Raw genomic sequence first — 22687 nt, 5'->3', positions numbered from 1 at the left:
ACTCATGAGCAAAAACAAAATTCAAATTAAAAAATGAAAAATTATTGCCTAATACAAACATAAGCTTTAAAGTATTCAAAATTTCTTGTTAAAAGTGCATTTTAAAGATGAGGCTTCTCTTAGTCATATGCTCAATTGATAAATGGTCAAGGGATATGAACAGGCAGTTTTTTGATGAAGAAATCAGAACTAAATATAATGATTTGAAAAAATTCTCTAAATCATTTTTGATTAGAGAAATGCAAATTAAAACAATTTTGAGATATCATCTTACACCTATAAATCCTTTTTAACTGAGGGACTGGCTAAACAAGCTGTGGTATATGATTGTGATAAAATACTACCATGATATAAGAAATGATGAGCTTGTTGATTTAAAAAAACATAGAAAGACTTGGACCTATGAAGGAAGATGCTATCCACCTTCAGAGAAAGAACTGATAAATAGAAATATGCTTAGTATTATCTTAAATATATGTATATGTTTATAGATATGTGTATATATATATACATATATATACATATATTTGTGTTTAATTGTAGTCTTCTCTAGGGCAAGAGGCAGGGAAGGGGAGGGAGGAGAAAAAAAAATCAAATAAAAAATGCACAGCATAGAACAAAAGAAAACCTAGAAGGAAACACAGAAAAGCTGGGTAGCTTTGAAAACAATGTATAGTATTTATTACATTGGTTTTGGAAATTTATTGTTTTATATTGCATTCTCTCTTATGTTCTGCTGTATACATGAAAATACTCTTTTTTTTCTTTTCTCATTTTGTATTTAAGTTTAAAATGAACAACAACAACAACAACAACAAAAGAGATGAGGCTTCCCCACAAGGGCAGTGGAGAGGCACATGGTGGCCATGAATAGATAGCAGCATATTATTAACCAAAATTTGTGCAAATGGCCTTTAGAATGGCATTAGAGAAATGTAACACTGGGAAAGAAGGTGGGTTGTTCAGTGATGAGAGCAAGGGATGGACAAACTGCATGCTCCCTCATTGTCCACACAACATTAAGAACCCTAGAGGAAAATTTCCAGCATGTTAGATGGACCTCCTGTGGAATATAGGTAGTTAGGTGGTGCAGCAGATAGAGCACCATGCATGAGCCTGTGTGACCCTGGACAAGTCACTTAACTTCTGTTTGCATCAGCTTCCTTAAATAGAAAAAGGGATAATAATAGCAGCTACCACCCAAGGTGGTTGTAAGGATCAAATGAGATATTTGTACAGTGCCTGGTACATAGTAGGCTTCTATAAGGGCTTATTTCCTTCCTTCCTAGTACTGATTGAGACTTGATATTTACATGTAGAATTTCATTTACTTTCTGGTTTGGGGCTTACATAGTTTTGAACTGGGAAAATGGTTTTTAGATTGAATTGGGAAGAATGATTAGGTAACTGATACAGCCTCAGTTCCATGTTTATTCTTCCTATCAGGGTCAGAGGTATATTGACAGACAAAAAGTCACATACAAGTAATAGAAAGGGAGAGAGATTTCAGCCTGGCGTCAAAGAAAGAACTCCAGATTTATAATTAGATTGTTGTTCAGTCATTTTTCAGTCTTTGTGACCTTATTTGGCAAAGATACTGGAGTGGTTTGCCATTTCCTTCTCCAGCTCATTTTATAGATGAGGAAACTGAGGCAAACAGGGGTAAGTGACTTGCCCAGGGTCACACAGGTAGGAACTGTCTGAAGACAGATTCTTAAAGACAGGAAGATGAGTCCTTCTAACTCCAGGCCCAGCACTTTATCCACTGTGCCACCTAACTACCTGTATATCCTTTGTATTACATCACTTACATATGTAACATTTTCTCTAATAAATTTGTAGGTTCTGTGATAAATCTTCCTGGTTCCCACCCTAGTGCTCTATCCATTGTGCCACTTAGCTGCCCCAATTGGATTGTCTGGGTTCAAATCCTGATTCTGATTCTTAACTACTTGTGTGACCTTGGGCAAGTCACCTCCAATCTCAATTTCCTCATCTACAAAGAGGATTGGACTAAGTGATTTCTAAATTCCTTCCAGCTTTAAATCCAGTGATCCCATAAGGAAGTGAAAGGGTAGAATGAACATTAATTAACTGCCTGAGGGCCTCAGCCAGTTAGTGGTATAAACAACTGAGCTTGTAGGGCCTTTAATTTAATGAGCCTTTGGACTCACTCAGACAGAGAGAGAAGTTTAGTAATTATTCACAGAGTCTTCAGTTACATCTACTTTTATTTGGGGGGTGGGGAGGGAAGCTCCATGAGGGCTGTGACTATTTTGTTTTTTTAATCTTTGTATCACCAGTGTTTTTCACAGTGCTGGCCACTTTGCAGGTGCTTAATTAATGCTTGTGAAATGAATGAACTGGGTAGGAGTGGGGTGTGGGATGAAAGGAAAGAAGGAAAGATGAGAATCTCAATTATCTAGATATTTGCTATTCTCCTAACCCTTCCTGTAATTATTTGCTAGGACCCTTTAGAATCCACAAGGTAGTTTCTACAGTGAGAAACTCCAGTCAAATTATTCTAACAAATTTTTCTTTGTATTAGAGTAGATATTATAAAAGTTTGAGGTAGGCTGAGGACATTGGACCAAAATACATATAAACACTTCTGTCAATTTAAGAAGCTCAAGATTATATTTGCTGCTTGGAATTAATCTTCCTAGAATTGTGTGGGTTTTTTTTTTTAAGGTAATTAAGTAAATACTGTAATGAAATTTTATTTCTGCTTCACCAGTCCTATGACTATAAGCTTTCCTAAGACCAGGTCAATGGAAAACTTTTGCATACTTTTGCTCAGAAAGGGGAAAGGGAAAAAGAAGCAACATTTATATGATGCTTGTTACATAGTTAATAGACTTGCAAAATGTTTTACAAATATTATCTCATTTGATTCTCAACAAGAATCCTGAGTGGTAGGTGCTGTTATTATGCTCATTTTACAGTTGAGGAAATTTAGGCAGACAGAGATTAAGTGACTTGGCCAGGGTCACATAGATAGTAAATGTCTGAGGCTGGATTTGAATGTAGATTTTCCTGACTCCAGCCCCTGTGCCCTCCCCACCATCCCTCCCTATCTGCCTCTAAACCATGTAATGATTTTTCAGCCAGTCACCAATATCATCAGAATTAAGTTCACAATTATATAATACCCAAATTTTTAAAAAATTTTTACTATTTATTTTTAACATTCCTTTTTTAAAAACAAATCTGAGTTCAAAATTCTTTCCCTCTCTCTTGCCCCTCCCTAACCCCTTGAGAAGGCAAGAAATATGGCATCAATTATATATATAACACTCAAATTCTTTCTCATTATTTTCCTGAATGTATTGAATAGAAACCAGGTGCTTTGTGAGGTTAAACCAATGTAGCACCTGGGATATCCTTACTCACAATTTGGGCCCCAGAGAAACTATCCCAGATTCATGGTACTCTTTGGGGCAGCATCCACTGAAAACCATAGTGTGTACGTCACCATGGATGTTTACTTTTATCAGTCAGTCAGTCAGCAAACACATTAAAACACATTTGGTTAAGAAGCATAGCAAATGAATTGACAAGATCCTCTATGTACACATGGGGTACATTTTGCTGTAAGTTACTGTACTACCAGTGAGCACTCATACAGAGAAGATGTGTGACCAGGGATCACGTAGGATACATGGAGGACACACAGACTGACAGAACTTGGGAATTGGAAGGAACCTCAGGGGCTCTCTAGTCCAATCCATATAGGAAAGGAGTCCACACTATGATATATCCAACAAGCCGACAACCAGCCTCCGCTTGATCCAAGGAGAGGAAAGACATTGCTTCTCAAGGACCATTCGGACAGCTCAAAATGTTAGGAAGCTTTTCCTGATATCAGGCCTAAATTGGCCACTTTGTACCTTTTATCCATTTCTTCTGGTTCTGCCCTCTGGAGCCAAATAGAACAAGACGTTTCTCATATACATCATACTCCAAATACTTGAAGACAGCTCTTGTATTTCCTGAGTCTTCTCTAGGATAAAAAGGACCAATTTCTTCAGCCAACCTTTATACATTATAGGATTCAGATCCTTCACTATACTGGTTGCCCTTCTTTCAAAATTCTCTAGCTTATCAATATTTTTCTTCAACCATGATGCCCAGAACTGAAGATAATACTCTTTATTTATTACCCAACTTCTCTCCTTGGGACTTCTATGTCATGCAGACAGGCAGCTCATCATCCTATAAGATCTCATCAGCCTTGGTTCTCACATTAATTAATTAATTAATTAATGCCATCTGCCTCTCTGATTGGAGAGTTGGTGTGATAAATTCCTCTTAAAACCTCCATTTAAGAAGGGTGCCCAGGCTGGTTGTCTCTTCGTTTCTTACTTGACTACACTTCATGAAACCTCTCTAGTCCTCATCTGGGTCCCTCCTCCCCACCATTTTCAGTTTACTTTTGTTTGTTGTCTTCCTCCATTAGCCTGTAGGCTCCTTGAGGGCAGAGGGTGTCTTGCTTATCTGTATTTGTATCCTCAGTGCTTAGCAGAGTGCCTGCATAAAGTGGGCACTTAATAAATGTTTGTTGGCTGACAGTATTCCAGAAGAGGTCTGACAAATTCAAAGTACTATTGTACTATGGACACTACTACTTTTCTATCCCTAAAATCGATACTTCTTATAATGCTGCCAATATAACACACATAGGAAACAAGTGTATTCAAGAAACATGTACAAAGTGGTATCAAGATACCAGTAACCTATGTGACCAGAGAACACTTACAAAAGGCATATATTTAGGGGATACATGTGACCTGGGCACATGTATAGTTAGGGAAATTTATTCTTCTGGTGCTACAGGGCTGCTATTGTCCTTTGGTGATATCATCATATTTCTTTCTGCTTGGTGTCTATCCACTGGTCTTGTGATCACTATTTCTTTCTGCTTTGAGTTTCTGGGGTTCATCTCTCTAGGGTCATATTCCATTCACCTAGGTTTTTATCTACTATGGTGCACTGACTAGAAAGCCTCTCCTTGACAAAGAGAGATTGATAGCTCTTTCAATACGTAGCTGCCATGACCCACCACACCCAGTCAAAGAGAATCTAGTCAACTAGTGTATCCTAGGCTAAGATTAAATCCTTTCCTTTGACTGCATATATCTGATACTGATTCAAAGTGTGTCAGAATTAGAAAATTCCTTGTAACTCCTGTTAACTGCCTAGGTTAATCCTGTTTCTCTCCCAAACCATTTCAGAGATTCTGCAAAAATAATATCAACAACCACAAAGCTGTGTGTAGGCTGTTGCAATGAAGCCTAATTTCTTCCTAATATTCTTTTTTATTGACATGAAATAGGTTATAATAATAATAGCTAGCATTTACATAGAGCTTTAAGGTTTGCAAAGCACTTTACAAATATTAACTAATTTAATCTTCATAGCAACACTGGAGAATTTTGAGAGAAGGGCAACCAGTATAGTGAAAGATCTGAATCCTATAACATAGGTAGGTGCTATTATTGTCCCCATTTTACAGATAAGGAAATGGAGGCAGAGAGAGATTAAGTGACTTGCTTAGAATCACATAGCTGATAAAGAGTCTGAGGCTGAATTTGAACTCAGGTCTTCTTGACTCCATATCCAGTACTCTATCCACTATGTCACCTAGCTGTTCTTTGAGAAAAAAACAAGCTAAGCAAAGAGGGATAAGCATTTAGCACAATGCCTGCACATAGCAGGCATTTAATAAATACTTATTGAATTTTTGAATTCAAGCCATTGTCCTTCACCCTCCTAGCTCATATTCCTGTCTTCTTTGGGTAGATATATTAGACAATCATAATAATAAAAAATTCTAGATTTTGTTCTGTATTCTAGGCATCTAGGTGGCCCAGTAGATAGAACATTGGATCCAGAGTCAGAAAGACTTGAATTCAGATCCCTTTTTGACTTTTATTTACTATGTGATCCTGGGCAAGAGGCCAGGATTGACCTCTTTCTGCCTCAGTTTCCTCACCTGTAAAATGTAAATAATAATAATACTTCCCTACCCAATAAGAACACTTACTCCCAGGACTGTTGTGAGTATAAAATGAGATAGTATTTTTAAAAGTTCTTTGCAAACTTTAAAGCACTATATAAATATTAGCAATTATTATTAGTATTGTTAACCCAGAAAGGTTTGCTGTCTCTCTACCCACATTTAGGAGAATGGTCAGTATCCCTCAGCAGCTCAGTCTAGAGCTACCTCTTTCTGGAAACAGCAGTAGTCAGAATCCCAGAGTCAAAAGAAGGGGATTTTATTTCAGGCCCTGTCACTAAGTCCAAATGTGATCTTGGTTAAGTTAATTTCTCTGAGCCAAATTTCCTTAACAGTATAGGGATGAAGTTGGACCTTTCCAACCTCAATATTCTATCATCTATGATCTATGATGTAATAGAAGAAAGGGAAATGAAAACAAGGCTAGGTTGAAATGCAGGGTGAGGTGGGTTGGGTCCCTTTGCTGTGATGTGATCCTCCATCTAGAACCTACCATTGTCCCTCCCTTCAAACCCAGAAGCAATTCCCTTTATCTTTGTCCTCCAGAGTACTTTAATAGTGATCTATATGTAGCCAAACATCCAACTCCAGGGAGTGTCAGAGATAAATTTGGCAATTATTCAGTCCAGCCATTTAAAAATACCTTTGACGATAACCTGAGCAAAGCCCCAGAGGTTACTTTTATGTAATTCTCTTCCCAAGTCTGGGGGCCTCCCGAAGGTCATTGAAGAAATCATTATTAGTCTTTCTGGCACATTTAGATATGTGATGCCTCAAAGTCATATGTTGAATGTCAGTTTCTTCTCCCCACAACAAGAAGCTCTTAGGTCTTTGGATAATGTCCAACTGGGGAAGGGTGGGGGGAAGAGGAGGAGGATAATGAATCTAAAAGGTTGGAGAGCCTCTGACTTCCAACATATTATTCAGGAAATCTATCCTTTACTGCATTTTCTCAACATCACATTTTCTTTTTTTCCAGACTCTTGACTGGATTTCCAAGTGAAATCACTTTTCTTCATTCATATGTCTTACTTTGTTGTTGGGTGGGTCAGCGCTGCAGTAGCTTAGTTAGTGATACTAAGATAAATAGCTGGCTCCCAGCACTTCTACTGCAACCCCCTCGGAGAGAAGAGGGTAACAGACCCATAATTCACTTAGAGTTGAAAGGTATTATGTGTTGGGTGCTTTCCATGTTACTAAATACTTACTTCAATACTTACAGGATTTGTGATGTCCCTGTGTGGATTACAGCCCCTCTATAATTTACTTATTAGACAGTTTTGGAGAGTTGCTGTGGTTGGAAAATGAATATCCCTGTGGTTAGACTGTTGATGAGTCTTTCTGAAGTTAACTAGGCTGGTCTTTGGGCAATAGATGGGTAGGCCATCATGGGGCCCATTTAGAACCTGCCAGAGATTGAAGAGCGGACAGAGTGCTGTTCTTGGAATCAGTAAGATTAGATTTCAACTCTTACTTCAGGCACTTTGCATCTGCAGGACTGTAGAGGCAGATCCCTTAACTCATCTGGAAAACCTCCATTTCCTTATCTGTAAAATTGTTGTTCAGTCATTTATCAATGAAGAATTGTTGCTTTAAGACAACCCACTACATCCCAAGGAAGCTTACTCTGGTTTTTGTTGTTGTTTGGTCATTTGAAATTCTTCATGACCCCCTTTGGGGTTTTCTTGGCAAAGATACTGGAGTGGTTTGCCACTTCCTTCTCCAGCTCATTTTACAGATGAAGAAACTGAGGTAAAGAGAGTTAAGTGACTTGCCCAGGGTCACACAGCTAGTAAGTGTCTGAGGCTGGATTTGAATTCAGGAAGATGAGTCTTCCTGACTTCAGGCCCAGTGCTCTATACTCTTCATGTGGAAGAGAGACTAGCTCTGCTCAGCTTGGCCCCAGAATGTGGAAATAAGACTAATGTGAAGCAGGGGTAAGCTGGAGCCAGCTCAAACTGGACTCTTTGTTAAATTTTCAGTGTGAGCATTTACACTTCAGGAATTGACAAATGCTACAAATCATGGCCTGTTTTGTTGTTTTGATCATCCGGACTTTTAAAAAATAATGGGGAAAGTGTTAATAATGTAAGTTAAATTTAAAAGTATGGTGTGTGTATATTTTTCCCCCCAGATAATTGTTAGACATTTACCAGCTCATCCCTGGATGAAAGTCACAGTAAATCTGATTTAATATTAATGTAAGGAAGCAGGGGCAGCTAGGTGGTGCAGTGGATAGAGTGCTGGGCCTTGAGTCAGGAAGACTCATCTTCTTGAGTTCAAATCTGGCCTCAGTCACTCATCCCTGTTTACCTCAGTTTCCTCACTTGCAAAATGATCTGGAGAAGGAAATGGCAAACCACTCCAGTATCTCTGCCAAGAAAACACTAAATGAGGTCATGAAGAATCAGACACAGCTGAAAACAACTGAACAACAAAATTAAGGGCTGAACTAGGGAGCCAGGAGTAGAAATTAAGTCAATAAGCGTTTATTAAGCAGCTATTATGTGATAGGCTATGTGCCAAGCCCTGGACATACAAAGAAAGGCAACAGAATGAAACCAACTAGTCCCTGTTCTCAAGGATGAAGACAAGAAGAGTCTGATACACCTGAAAACGACTGAAAAACAGCAATGGAAATAGCTTCTAGTGGAACTGAACAAAAGCTGCCTTGAGAATAGTGAGTTCTCTGTCACCAAAGTTCTTTGGGCAAAGACTGGTTAAGGTTTTGCACCCTATATCCTTGTTCAGGTATCAGCTATTCTAGATGGCTTCTGAGGTCCCTTCCAATTCTGTGATCAGCATGGCATGGTGGAAAGAATATTGGATTTTGGAGAATCTGAGTTAGAATCCTAGCTCAGTCATTATATCTGTCTTCCTAAGATGCCCTGGGCTGCAAAAATGACTCACAGTGACTTTTTCTTGGCTTTCCTGGTCAGAATTTGGTCTGGCAAGCTTTCTATATTGTTGTGAAGGAGGCTATAGAGAAACAAAGTCAAAAATGCTGCCTTCCACTCTAACGTCTTGACTCTGCTCTCCTCTTACCATTCCACTTTTAAATAGTTCTAATTATTAAGAGGTTTGAATTTGCCTCTTTTCATCTTCTACCCAATGTTCCTGTTTGTACCCTCCAAGGTCAATAAGATCAATTTCAATCTCTTTTCCAAATGACACCCTTCAGCTACTTGAAGACAGTTGTCATGCCTCCTTTAAGACTTGTTTTTCAAGCTAAATATCCCCAGTTCCTTCAGCCAGTCCTTGTGTGCCATGGAATTGAGGTCTTTGATCATCCTAGTTATGCTGAAGTCAAGTCAAAGCAATAATCAAGTGCCAGGCACTGTCTAAGCTCCTGGGATCAAAATACAAAAAGCAACGTACAATTGAATGTACAGTTCTTCATGCCATATGTGTCCTCCATGTGCGGATCTCCCATACATTCCTATGTCAGTTTCCCTGTGTATGTGTTTATTGGTGGAAAAATGAGCTCATTGTTTAGAGGGGAGAACATTTAGTTATTGCTACTACATTTCTAGCTACAGGGGAGAGGAGGGAGAGAAGAAAAAGCACTGAGTAGGGAAAGAAGCTGCTGAGATATAGCCTTCCCCCCTTCGTTGATGAGCAAAGAGCAGCCCAGCCCTCAGGCTCCAATTAGGAAATACCTGGGAAGGGTAACAGAAATAGAAAACTGGTTGCTTCCTCTATTTTCTCTTCCTCTTCTTCTTTCTCCTTCTCCTCTCTCTCTGTCCACATGGGGAGTCATACCCTGATATGTGGGTACCTCACTTAAATTCAAATCACTTATAAGTCAAAACATCATCCTCCTGATGTCACTGGTCCTGTTCAAGAGCGAAGGACAAACAACACACTACAGTAACAACGATAATCTGGCTGGAGAGAGAACTGGGGATCAACGTAGCTTTCTTTCCTCTCCCCCTTTTCCATTTGTAGCTTTGTAGAGGAGAAAAGGGCTGTCAGCTAACGGAAATGAAGAACAACTATTGCCAGAAATTACTGCCACAATGTTGCCCTACAAATGTAAAGTGGTTCTTTATTTAGATTCACAAGTCTTCTTTCAAAATTAAAATACCTTTGGAAGTGTAAAGTGAGGCTATCAATCATTCATACCTTAGTGCAAATTAGTTTAAGTAGTTCACTTTCCTCCTGATACCTGAGACCAGTAGTACTGACAGAGTAAGAATTTTTATTTTAAGTGACACAGTGGAGACAAGGTTGGACTTAGAGTCAGGAAGACCTGAATTCAAATCCAGCTAGCTGTGAGACTCTGGGCAAGTCACTCAACCCCTGTATGCCTCAGTTTCCTTATCTATAAAATGACTATAATAATAGCACCTACCTCCCAAAGGAGATAAAATGGAATAACATTTGTAAAGTGCTTTGCAAACCTTGAAGTCCTATATAAATGTTAGCTATTATTAGCTATTAAGAAGAAATTTTGTATCATAGAACACTTTGGGAAAGGACAAAGATGAGCGAAATGCCACAATGTGGGACTCTGAATAAGAGGAAGACAGATACTCAGAAGGTATCAAGGTACCAAATGATAGGAGAGAGCCTCAGAAGGGGAGAATATCCTGTTAAAGCCAAAATAAACTTTGAAATTTCACCCAGAACAGGTCCTGCTTTCTCCTCTCTTCCCAGATACCAGATATAAAGGGACCTACTAAAGAAATACCATACTCCTCCAGTCCCTTCTCCACTTCTCCTTGGTTATGGGCTCACTTACAAGTACAAATTGGGGAAGGCATGGTTAGATAGCAGTTTATTCGGTCAGTTGGGGAATGGCTGAACAAGTTGTGGTATATAATTGTGATGGAACACTACTGTGCTATAAAATATGATGAGCTCAATGATCTGAGAAAAACATAGAAGGACTTGCCCGAAATAACCAAGAGTGAAATGAGCAGAACCAAGAGAATATTGTATACAGTAACAACAATATTGTTTTAAGAATGACTTTGAGTGACTAAGTCATTTTGACTATTATGAATACCCAGATTAACTGTAAAGGACATATAAAGGAAGACGCTATCTGCATCTAGAGAAAGAGCTGATAAACAGAAGTATATATACAAAAATTTTACATATATCTATATATATTTGTGTCTAATGGTAGCCATCTCTAGGGTGGGGGCAGGGGGAGAGGAAAGAAAAAAAGGATAGAAAAAAGAAATTTACATGATAATTTTATTATATATGTAAAAGAAATAGCAAGTTGTGCATAATAGATTTGCAGTTTCATGTATAATCTTTTTTTTTATCATACTATGTTATGGAATTGCTTGTTTTATTCCATAAATTAAAATAAACAATTTTTTTTAAAACTGAAGATTTTAGTTTATTATTAACTCAATATGAGTCAACAATGTAATAAAAGCTAACATGATCTTGGACTGCCTTTAGAGACAGATTCAAGGAATATATATTCTGCCCTAGACAGACCATACCTGGAGTATTTTGAGGCATTCAGGCCTCCACAGTTTAGGAGGGACATTGATAAGCTGGAAAGTATCCAAAGGACCATTCCATCTCAGAGCCAGATGGCCCCTTCTCCAACTGGTGGTTTCGGAGAATCTCCATTTTGAGAAATGACCTAGACCAGACAACCTTTATTTTCTGGACTGTGGCACTATTTAGCATAGGTGCCTCCTCACCACAACCATTCCTACTTTTCAGATCCCTCTTATGTGTTTTATTCCCCTATTAGAATGGAAGTTTCTTGAAGGCAGGGGCAATCTTTCTTTTTGTATATTTCTTTCTGTATTTTTTGTGCATTTCTTTTTGTATTTTGATCCCAGAATCTTAGAACAGTGCCTGGCACTTGATTATTGCTTATTGACTTGACTTGAGCATAACTAGGATGATGAAAGACTTTGATTCCGTGGCAAACAAGGATTGGCTGAAAGAACTGGTGATATTTATCTTGAACAAGACTTAAAAGAGGCATGGCAACTGTCTTCAAGTATCTGAAGGGTGTCATTTGGAAGAGAGATTGGAATTGATCTTACTGATCTTGGAGAGTAAAAACAGGAACAATGGGTAGAAGATATAAGGAGGCAAATTCAAACTTCTTAATAATTAGAACCGTTTAAAAGTGGAATGTTAAGGGCCATCACGTGTGTCCAGAACATATGAATGGAGAGGCAGCTCAAGCCTTTGATGCTGTGAAGTTGCTGATGCCTTCTACTTATGTCCCTGGGCCTTTCTGTGCTGTACTTATTCCCCAGAAGGCAGTGTTCTCTGCTGCTCTCTGAATGTTTCTTGCATCTCAGTTGCTTCCTGGTTGGGGTGACATCTCTGGTCTAGCTGGTCTTTTCACCAGCTGCTTCAACCACCTTCACCATCCATTGGAGAATGCTGTGGATGGACAAGGTTTTCCCTTTTAGGGAGGAAGGTGATAGCTCTTTCAGTCTGCTGAATGTAGAGCTAGAACTCTTTTAGCTTTGACTTTCAGTTTCTTACTATCCCTCAACTACAACCTTCAGCTGAGATGTTGTCTTCAGAGCTACTCACAATTCAGTTCTCCTTCTGCTGGAGATGCTATGATTAGAAGAGCTTCTCCCCTGCGGGGAAGGCCATAGATCTTTTTAGCCATTCTTCACAGTCATATGAAGTCTTCTTCAGTTCCACTCAGGCTGTGGCTAAGAAACTTCTCTCTTCATTCAGGTAGAGAACTATGCTGATACCAGGTCTGCCCTTTTAATTCGTTTTAGAACTCTTCTGTTTACCCTCCTCTTTCTTTCAAAATTCTAGTTTTCTCCTAAAAGTCTCTCAATTCAAGGGTCATCTGGCTGATCAGAAATCCATTTTAGTTTTTAGGTTTTGTCATGGACCCTGGTTGCGGTAAATATCATTAGGGATCAATTTTCTCAAATGGAGAAGGAACTTCTTGATCCAAGTAAGGAAACTTTTAAACTCTCCTCTATCAATCCTTCTCTTTTGTGAAAAAGCTACCTGCAAGCTAAGTCTAAAAGTCAGTTAATTTTTGTCCCATTTCCCCAAAGTAACAATCAATCAATATTTATTAATCACCAATTATGTGCCAGGCACATAAACAACACATTATAGCTTGGTCTCTTCTAGGTCTCCTTACATTTATATTCCCAACATCTTGCACAGTACCATGAACATGCTAGACATTAGTAAACTTTTGCTTGATTGGATTGAATGTAAGTGCATTATAGTTATTTTACATGGCCAAACTAAGTTCTCTAAGAGTTTTTCCTTCAGGGTTAGTTCTCCAATATGCAGAAATAATAACTTAAATTTACATAAAATTATATGGTTTGCAAAATACTTTCATCATAACAACCTCATAAGACAGGGATTACATGTAGTATTTTTATCCTTATTTTATAAATGAGGAAACTGATGTTCAGAAAGGAGTGTGACCTAAGGTCAAACAACTGGCAAGTGTCAGCAGTTGGATTCAAACACAGGATTTTCCTAACTCCAAGTTAGAGCACTAGTCCATTCTACCAGGATCTCCTCTTTTTTTTTTTTTTTTGCTTTTTGGTGAGGCAATTGGGGTTAAGTGACTTGCCCAGGGTCACACAGTAAGTATCAAGTGTCTGAGGCTGGATTTCAGCTCAGGTCCTTCTGACTCCAAGGCCAGAGCACTATCCACTGTGTCACCTAGCTGCCCCCCTCTTTTTTTTTCCCAAATAATTAAGCCACATATGAATGAGTGAATGAACCAAAAAAAAAAAAAACAAAAACAAAAAACAAACAAACCTAAAAACCATTTATTGAGTGCTTCCTATACATAATGCACTGTGCTAAGTGCTGGAGATACAACTAGAAAAGTGAGACAGTCCCTGCTTTCAAGTAGCACAATAGAAGTAGGAGGGGGCAGTTGCAGGGCAGATGAAAAGGCCCACAGTTCTTTAGAGTGTCTTGGCAAGGCAGATGGTAATTCATCTCCTTCTGTGTCATTTCAGCGATAAAACTGATGCTGAGTCATTTGACAATTCCAAGGACTTAGATGACAAGACTTTTCTTTCCTGGATCTTCAGTGGAGCTGAAGGAGCTGCAGTTGCAGTTATCAAGTATCCGAGAGGGTCATTTCCCTACACAAAGCTTTAGGGAACCAGCTGGAAACAGAGCTGGTGGTCTGGAGAGTGCTGGTATTAATCCTCATCACATACAGACAACAACATTCACTTGTGCTTCTTAAAAAAATGAGTATACATCCAACTCCCTAACAATCCTATGATCCCAAATAACCTCTTCCCATTAACTAGGACTAGCATTTACTAAAAAATTGATTAGGCTTGCACTTATTTAAAAACAAGTATAATATCCAACTCTAACAATTTGATGATTCCAATTATCCTTTTCCCATTGACTAGGGCCAAAGCTTCATGTACTTTCCTCAATGCTTGCAAAGTGTCTTTGGGAATCTGTTACACCCTCCTTTGCTCCCTGTTTCTATATTAAGGACCAGCTCCTTGGTGTTTTTAAGGCAGAAAGGTTTAAGGGACATGAGGTTGTAGCCAGTAGGAGAAAGTATGATTATTGCACTATGGGGAAGAGGTGGTGGGAGATAGTCTCTTTTATTTCTAACACCTAAGAGATTTGGGGTAGAGGAAACCCAAGTGGGGTGGGAGAGGTGGTGGAACCATTGAGCAGGAAAATTTGTGCTCTGGCAGAGTGGCTTTGACAACTACTTCATTTATATATATATATATTTTTAAATTTTCAACATTTACTTCCACAAGATTTTGAGTGACAAATTTTCACCCCATCTCGACCCCAGGATGGCATGCATTCTGAATACCCCTTCCCCTAGTCTGCTTTCCCTGCTATCTCCCCACCACTTCCCCTTCTATTTTACTGTAGGGCAGGATAGATTTCTGTACCCCATTTCCTGTATTTCTTATTTCCCAGTTGCATGTGAAAACATTTTTTTTTAAACATGTGTTTTTAAAACTTTGGGTTCCAAATTTTCTCCCTTCCTCCCTCCCCACCCACCCTCATTGAAAAGGCAAGCAACTCAATATAGGCTATACATGTGCAGTTACGCAAAACACTTCCATAGTAGACATGCTGTGAAAAACTAACTCTATTTCCCTTAATCCTATCCCACCCCCACCATTTATTCTATTCTTTCTTTTGACCCTGTCCCTCCTCAGAAGGATTTGCTTCTGATTACCCCCTTTCCCAATCTGCCCTCCTCTCTATCATCCCCCTACTCTCTTGTCCCCTTCCCCTCCTATTTTCCTGTAAGGTAAGACAGATTTCCATATCCAATTGAGTGTGTATGTTATTCCCTCTTTAAGTCAAATCCTATGAGAATAAGATTCACTCATTCCCTCTCATATTCCCGTTTCCCCTCCACTGTAAGAGCCTTTTCTTTTCTGTTTTTTCTGTGAGATATTTTACCCCATTCTACCTTTCCCTTTCTCCTTCTCCAGTATAAGCCTTTCTCATCCCTTAATTTTATTCTTCAGATATGACCCCTTCATTTTCAACTCACCCTGTACCCTCTATCTATCTACCTATCTATCTATCTATCTATACATACATACATACATACATACATATAATTTTTCCCCTCCAACTACCCTAATACTGACAAAGGTCTCATGAGTTACAAATATCATCTTTCCATGTAGGAATGTAAGCAGTTCAGCCTTATGATTTCTTATGATTTCTCTTTCCTGTTTATCTCTTCACGTTCCACTTGAGTCTTGTATTGGAAAGTCAAATTTTCTATTCAACTTTGGTCTTTTCATCAAGAATGCTTGAAAGTCCTCTAGTTCACTGGATGATCATTTTTTCCCCTGAAGAATTATACTCAGTTTTGCTGGGTAGGTGATTCTTGGTTGTAATCCTATCTCCTTTGCCCTCTGGAATATTACATTCCATGTCCTGCAGTCCCTTAATGTAGAAGCTGCTAAATCTTGTGTTATCCTGATTGTGTTTCCACAATACTTGAATTGTTTCTTTCTGGCTGCTTGTAATATTTTCTCCTTGACCTGGGAACTCTGGAATTTGGCTACACTATTCCTAGGAGTTTTCCTTTGGGGATCTCTTTCAGGAGGAGATTGGTGGATTCTTTCAATTTCTATTTTGCCCTCTGGTTCTAAAATATCAAGGCAGTTTTCCTTGATCATTTCTTGAAAGATGATGTCTAGGCTCTTTTTTTGATCATGGCTTTCAGATATTCCAATAATTTTTAAATTCTCTCTCCTGGATCTATTTTCCAGGTTAGTTGTTTTTCCAATGAGATATTTCACATTGTTTTCTAATTTTTCATTCTTTTGGATTTGTTTTACAGTGTCTTGATTTCTCATAAAGTCACTAGCTTCCAATTGCTCTATTCTAATTTTTAAGGAAGTATTTTCTTCAGTAATCTTTTGGACTTCCTTTTCCATTTGTCCAATTTGGCTCTTTAGGGCATTCTTTTCTTCATTGGCTTTTTGGACCTCTTTTGCCATTTGGGTTAGGCTATTTTTTAAGGTGTTATTTTCTTCAGTATTTTTTTGGGTCTCTTTTAGCAAACTGTTGACTTGTTTTTCATGATTTTCTTGCATCACTCTCATTTCTCTTCCCAGTTTTTCCTCTACTTCTCTTTCTTGCTTCTCAAAATCCCTTTTGAGCTCTTCTAAGGCCTGGGATTAATTCATATTTTTTCTTGGAAGTTTTGGATGTAGGAGCTTTGACTTTGTTGTCTTCTTCTGGTTGTATGTTTTGATCTTCTTTGTCACCAAAGTAAGATAATATAGTCTGACTCTTTTTGGGCTACTTGCTCATGATCCCAACCAATTACTTGAGTTTTAAACTCTTTGTTAAGGTAAGAGTCAGTTTCCAATGTGGAGAATGTACTGTCCCAAGCTTCAGGGGTTTGTACAGCTGTTTTCAGAAATACTTCTAGGGACATGAAAATTTTCAGTTCTTCCAAGGCGCTATGATAGGTGGCGAGGTATTTCCTCTCCACAGCCACAATAAGCTCCACCACACCAGCGCTCCTCCTCGCCCCAGGACCGCCCCTCAGAGCTGTAACCTAGATCCATGCATGGGCAAAGCAAGAGATTCCTGCCTCAGCACTGGCAAAGAGATCCTTGCAATCCCCCTCTGATCAGCCACTTGATTCCCCCTCAGTCTGTGGGCCAGAAGCTCAGGAGGCAGCAGCTGCCCTCAGGGTGACTGAGACCTAGCTCCTTCTCTCACCGCAGTCACAGACTTTTCCCATTGACCTTCTAAGTTGTCTTTAGCCTTCGTGGGTTGAGAAGTCTGGAAACTGCCCCAGCTGCCTGCGATTCAGTCCTCTGAGGCCTACTCCAGGGTCACTGTGGCCTGTGCGCCCATGCCAAACTGTGCTCCTCTCCCAGCCCGGCACGATATACCTTTCTGATCAGCCATCCAGGTTGTCTTGGGCTGGAAATTTGTTTTACTCTGTTTTTTTGTGGGTTCTGCTGCTTTAGAATTTGTTTAGAGCTGTTTTTTATAAGTATCTGGAGGGGTTTGAGGGAGAGCTCAAGCAAGTCACTGCTTTCCCTCTGCCATCTTGCCAGAGTGGCTTTGGCTGAGGCTAAAAATTCATTAAATGGATAGCTAGGTGGCACAATGGATAGAATGCTAAGCCTAGAGTCAGGAAGACTCCTCTTCCTGAGTTCAAATGCAGCCTTAGACACTAGCTATGTGACCCTGGGTAAGTCCCTTAACTTGTTTGCTTCTGTTTCCTCATCTGTAAAGTGAGCTGGAGAAGGAAATGGACAAACCACTCCAGTATCTTTGTCAAGAAAACCCTAAATGAGATCATGAAGAGTCAGATTCAACTGAAACTACTAAACAACAAATTCATTATAGTTGGTCACACACACACACACACACACACACACACACACACACACACACTTCTTAATTCCTAGCAGCTCTTTAGAAAAAACCTCTGACAACCTCAACCCAGTTATCTCTAGCTCGGAAATATATTCAAATGCAGGGTGATCAAAAAACAAACCCAATCCTCCTCCTTCCCCCTAAACTGCAAAACAAAACAAAAAGGCCATAGAACAAACATGATAAGGAACATCTGCATTCCATGATGAAATACTGGCCAACCTAATCAAATGGCTAATTGTTAGCCCTAACTTGGAACATAAGAGAGAAGAGAGGAGAAGACTGAAAATCCAAAAATAACAATTTTTTATGTTCTTTTAAAAAGTTCTATTACGTTTTTTGTTACACTACAAAAGCTCCTGATATTTAAACCCCCACTCCAACCCCTCCGTGCCTACAACCTTCCTTATTACAAAGAAGAACAGTTAAGCAAAACGAACTATTGAAATCATGGTATCTGACATTGTATGTCATATTTAGAATCTGTGGTTCCCCATCTCTCTACTGAGAGAAGGAAAATGTTTTGTCATTTGTCCTCTGGAATCAGTTTTTATTGGTCATTGCTTTTAATCTGAAGTCTTTTAACTTTATTTTCATTTATACTGGTAAAGCCTTCATGTATATTCTCCTAGCTCTGCCTTCTTTAATCATCTTAAGTTCTTTTATCTTTCCATATTTTTGTGAATTCCTCATATTTCTTGTTTATTATGGCACAGCAACCTTCTCTCATGTTTATATACCTCAGTTTATTCAGTCATTTCCCAGCTGATGCACATCCATTCTTTGCCCTCCCTCCACTCCCTTCCATTTTTGACAGCATAATTTCTTTTTGTCCTTCACTCTAATTACACTATAGTCACTCATTCTTTCTTTTAAAATCAATTATTTCAATTAATAAGTGTTTATCTCTCACCGTCTTTCTCCCCATATTGAGGAGAAAAAAAGAAAATCAAAACAATTTGTAATAAATATGCATAGGCAAGCAAAATAAATTCCTGCATTGACAACGTATAAAAAATGAATGTGCCATTTTGCATCTTGAGTCATCACCTCTCTATCAGGAGGTGAATAGCATTCTTCATCATTGGTCCTCTGGAATCATGGTAGGTCATTAAGTTGATTAGAGTTCTTAAGTCTTTTAAAGTTGTTCTTTTTGCCAGTGTTGTTCTTATATAAATTGTCCTCTTGATTCTGCTGTGATTCCTATAAATCTTCCCAGGTTTCTCTGAAATAATCTATCTCCTCATTTCTTACAGCGCAATAGAATTTCATTGCATTCATGTAACATGATTTGTTTGGCCGTTCCCCAGTTGATGGGTACCTCTTTAGTGTCTAGTTCTTCGCCATCACCAAAAGAACTGCAGTAAATATTTTTGTAGATTTGGATCTTTTTCTCCTTTCTTTGTTCTCTTTGGAGTATAAGCCTAATGGTGGTATCTCTCAATCAAAGGGGAAAGCAATTTGGATATCACTCATTCTTCTACTGACATGTTGCATATGACATACATATCCATGATTTCCATGGTCTCTTACTCTGCTGTGGAGGTTGGGACTACAGAATGAATCCAAAAGTACATAGGTGAATGGGAATGGAGGTTGTTCGTGAAAGAGGATAACTCAAATAAATGAAACAGACCTGAAAAATGAAAGAAACATTTCCTGCTCTTCTCTATCAGAAGCCATGTACACATGTACAACAAATATACGTACAAATGCATTGTCTCTAAAATGGAAATTTTTCTCTTCAGCCTACACTTTCTACCTTCATCATGCTTCTTTGTGATTCAAAGCTTCAGAGATTTTTTTTTTAGAGATATAGGTCAGTACGAGCTACCTTTCTTTCATTTGGGGGGGAGAAGAGACTCCACTAAAAAGGAGAAAAAGTAGAAAAAAGTCTATTTCCTCTTCTTCCTGAGTTCAAATGCAGCCTTAGACACTAGCTATGTGACCCTGGGTAAGTCTCTTAACCTGTTTGCCTCTGTTTCCTCATCTGTAAAGTGAGCTGGAGAAGGAAATGGAGATACCAAAGGTAAACAATGTTAAATATAATTGTGTCTTTAATTAAATTCTATTTGCCTTCAGTGGTATGTGGGAAAATAAGTAAAAGGTATGGATAGAGGATTTTGAGATTATCTGAAGCCAGATACCCTATGTAGCTTACAGGGAATACTGACTATGACTGAGGTCTGGGTGACCTTGGCTTTCTTAGGGTGAGGCTTGGTAGTTCCCTTAGGTCTAGGGAGTTAGGTTGGGATGAGAGGAATTGGACTGTTAGTATAATTGCACTCTCTCCAAAGCACTAGCTTCTATTCATCTATGTTCTTTCAATCTTCCAAGTTTGTTGCTTATGAACATGTTAAATATGCAGATAATCATCTTATTTCTGCTATAAACCTAGAGATAAGATGGCTACCTTCAATTATTGGAAGGTCTATTAGTGTGGAGTGATCAATATTATTTTGCTTGCCCTTCAAGGAGGGCAGCTTGTTGGTGCAGTGGATAGAGTGCTGGACCTGGAGTCAGGAAGATTCCTATTCTTGAATTCAAATCTGGCTTTAGACACTTATTAGCTGTGTGACCCTGGGCAAACCACTTAACCCTGCTTACCTTAGTTTCCTCATCTATAAAATGAGTTGGAGAAGGAAATGGCAAACCACTCCAGTATCTTTGCCAAGAAAACCCCAAATGGGGTCACGAAATGTCAGATACGACTGAAATGACTGAACAACAAAATCAAGGGCAGGACTAGGAGTTGGGGACAGAAGTCAAGTAAAAAAAGCATTTAGTAAACACCTACTGTGTAGCAGCCACTGTTCCAGGCCACATGCATACAAAGAAAGGCAGCAAAACAAAGCTAATCAGTCCCTGCTCTCAAGGAGCTCACAGTCTTAAAGAAGAAAACAGCATGCAAATTACTACATTCAAACAAGATACATACATATATGTATATATGTGTGTGTGTATATATATGTATATATGTGTATATATACACACACACACATATGATAAATTGGGGGTAGTTTTAGAGGGAAGGCCCTAACATTACACATCTGTGTCTAATGGTAGTCATCTCTAGGGAGGGGGGAGGGAGGGAAGAAAAACAAGGAAAAAAAGAAGAAAGTTACATGATAACTTTAATATATATTTAAAAGAAATAGCAATTGTACATAATAGATTTACAGTTTCATATACAATCATCTTTTTTTCCCCTATTCTATTATATTGTGGAAATGCTTTTATCTCTTAAGTTCAGAATAAAATAAATTTAAAAAGCCCAAAAAACCAAAACATGACAAAGGACCAGGAAAGATTTCTTGAAGAAGGTGGAGACTTTATTTGAGGAAGCCAGGAGGCAGGAATGAAGAGGAAGAGCATCCCATGTATGGGGGACAACCAGTGAAAGTGCCCAGAGTTAGGAGATGGAACAGCAAGGAGACGCAGAGTCACCACCATACAAGAGCATGTGGAAGACAACGATGACATGGAGAGTGGCCAGTAAATGGCAGGGCTTCATCTCAGGTCTTTTTGATTCTCAAGTCAGTTTTCTATTCACTACACCATACTTTGAGGAAAGAAAAGAGATAGCAATGAGGAAAGAGAGAGTTGAGAATGGGAGGATGGAAGAGGTAGACTTAGGCTTCCTTTAAAGAAAAAACATCTTTTTTTGTTTGTTTAAATTTTTATTTTTATGTAGGGAAAAATCAAGTATACATTTAACCCATTTTGGTTGTAGGTCCTTAGCTTTTGCCTTTTCCAGCTTGGCAATATGAGCCACTGATTTTGGGCCCAGAACATTGCCACCTCAGTGACGACAGATCTCATCATATCTGTTGTTGTAATTGGTTTTGATGGCTTCTACCAGCTTAGCCAGGGCTGTCTTATCTTCAGGGTTAACTTGTGTGAAGGTAATGCTTGTGCATGTCTTTCTGTGAACTAAGCGACTCAGTCTGGCTTTATCTTTGATAATACAGTAAGGAACCCCCATTTTTCAGCACAAGGCAGGTAGGAAGACCACTCGCTTAATGGGATCCACGCCGTGTGAAATCACTACCAACTGTGCTTTCTTGTTTTCTACCAGGGTAGTAACAGTGGTAACACCTGCTCTGAGGACAGGTGGTCTCTTAGTGGGGACATCTCCTTTGCCTGCAGCTTTTTGTTCAGCCCAAGCCAGCAGCCTTTGCTTCTTATCTTGCTTTGTCTCAGGTCTGTACTTGTGAGACAGTTTAAGCAGGTGAGCTGTCTGACAATCCAAAGCCTGGGTGAACTGGTTAATTGCTGATGGCACTTTCAAACACTTATAAAAAACCTTTGACGCTGCAGTCTGATGTACCGAGGCTGTTAGACAAATCGAGTAGGGTCCATTTTGGACTGGTTGTTCCCACCAATGCCAAAGTTCTTCGGCCACTTCCCAAACAAAGGATTGACCACTTTCTAGGACTCCTGCTTCTTTACTACAGCAGGGGCCAGAGCCACCTTCTTCCCCGTGGCCTTCTTCCCTTTTGGCATCTTGGCCAGCTGAATGAGAAAGGAAAAGAGGAGACAAGTGCGTAATATGTATTATGCCTGGGCTCTCAAGAAAAAAACATCTTAATAACATCACCTAAAAGTAGAAAGGGCCATTTCTGGAAATAGTGAATTCCCCTTCACAAGCAAAGGCTAAACAGTTACCTGATTTATTGAACAGTGGTGTCAAATTCAAATAGAAATGAATTCCTACCAGTTACATGTAGACTTAGAAAACCACAAATTAACATTATCTATGTTGTATTTTTATTTATTTATTTTAAACATTTCCCAATTACATTG

At 38.9% G+C, this 22687-nt stretch overlaps 1 pseudogene; it reads right to left on the bottom strand.

Annotated features, from left to right (window-relative positions):
• The window catches only part of LOC114025673, a 79108-nt pseudogene extending 56703 nt beyond the window's left edge, over positions 1-22405 (bottom strand).
• Positions 22406-22687: the final 282 nt, after the last annotated feature.

Source organism: Vombatus ursinus, unplaced genomic scaffold (genome assembly GCF_900497805.2).
Source record: "Vombatus ursinus unplaced genomic scaffold, bare-nosed wombat genome assembly UNPS02014832.1, whole genome shotgun sequence".
Taxonomy (NCBI): domain Eukaryota; kingdom Metazoa; phylum Chordata; class Mammalia; order Diprotodontia; family Vombatidae; genus Vombatus; species Vombatus ursinus.
This window is presented reverse-complemented; position numbering and strand designations above follow the sequence as displayed.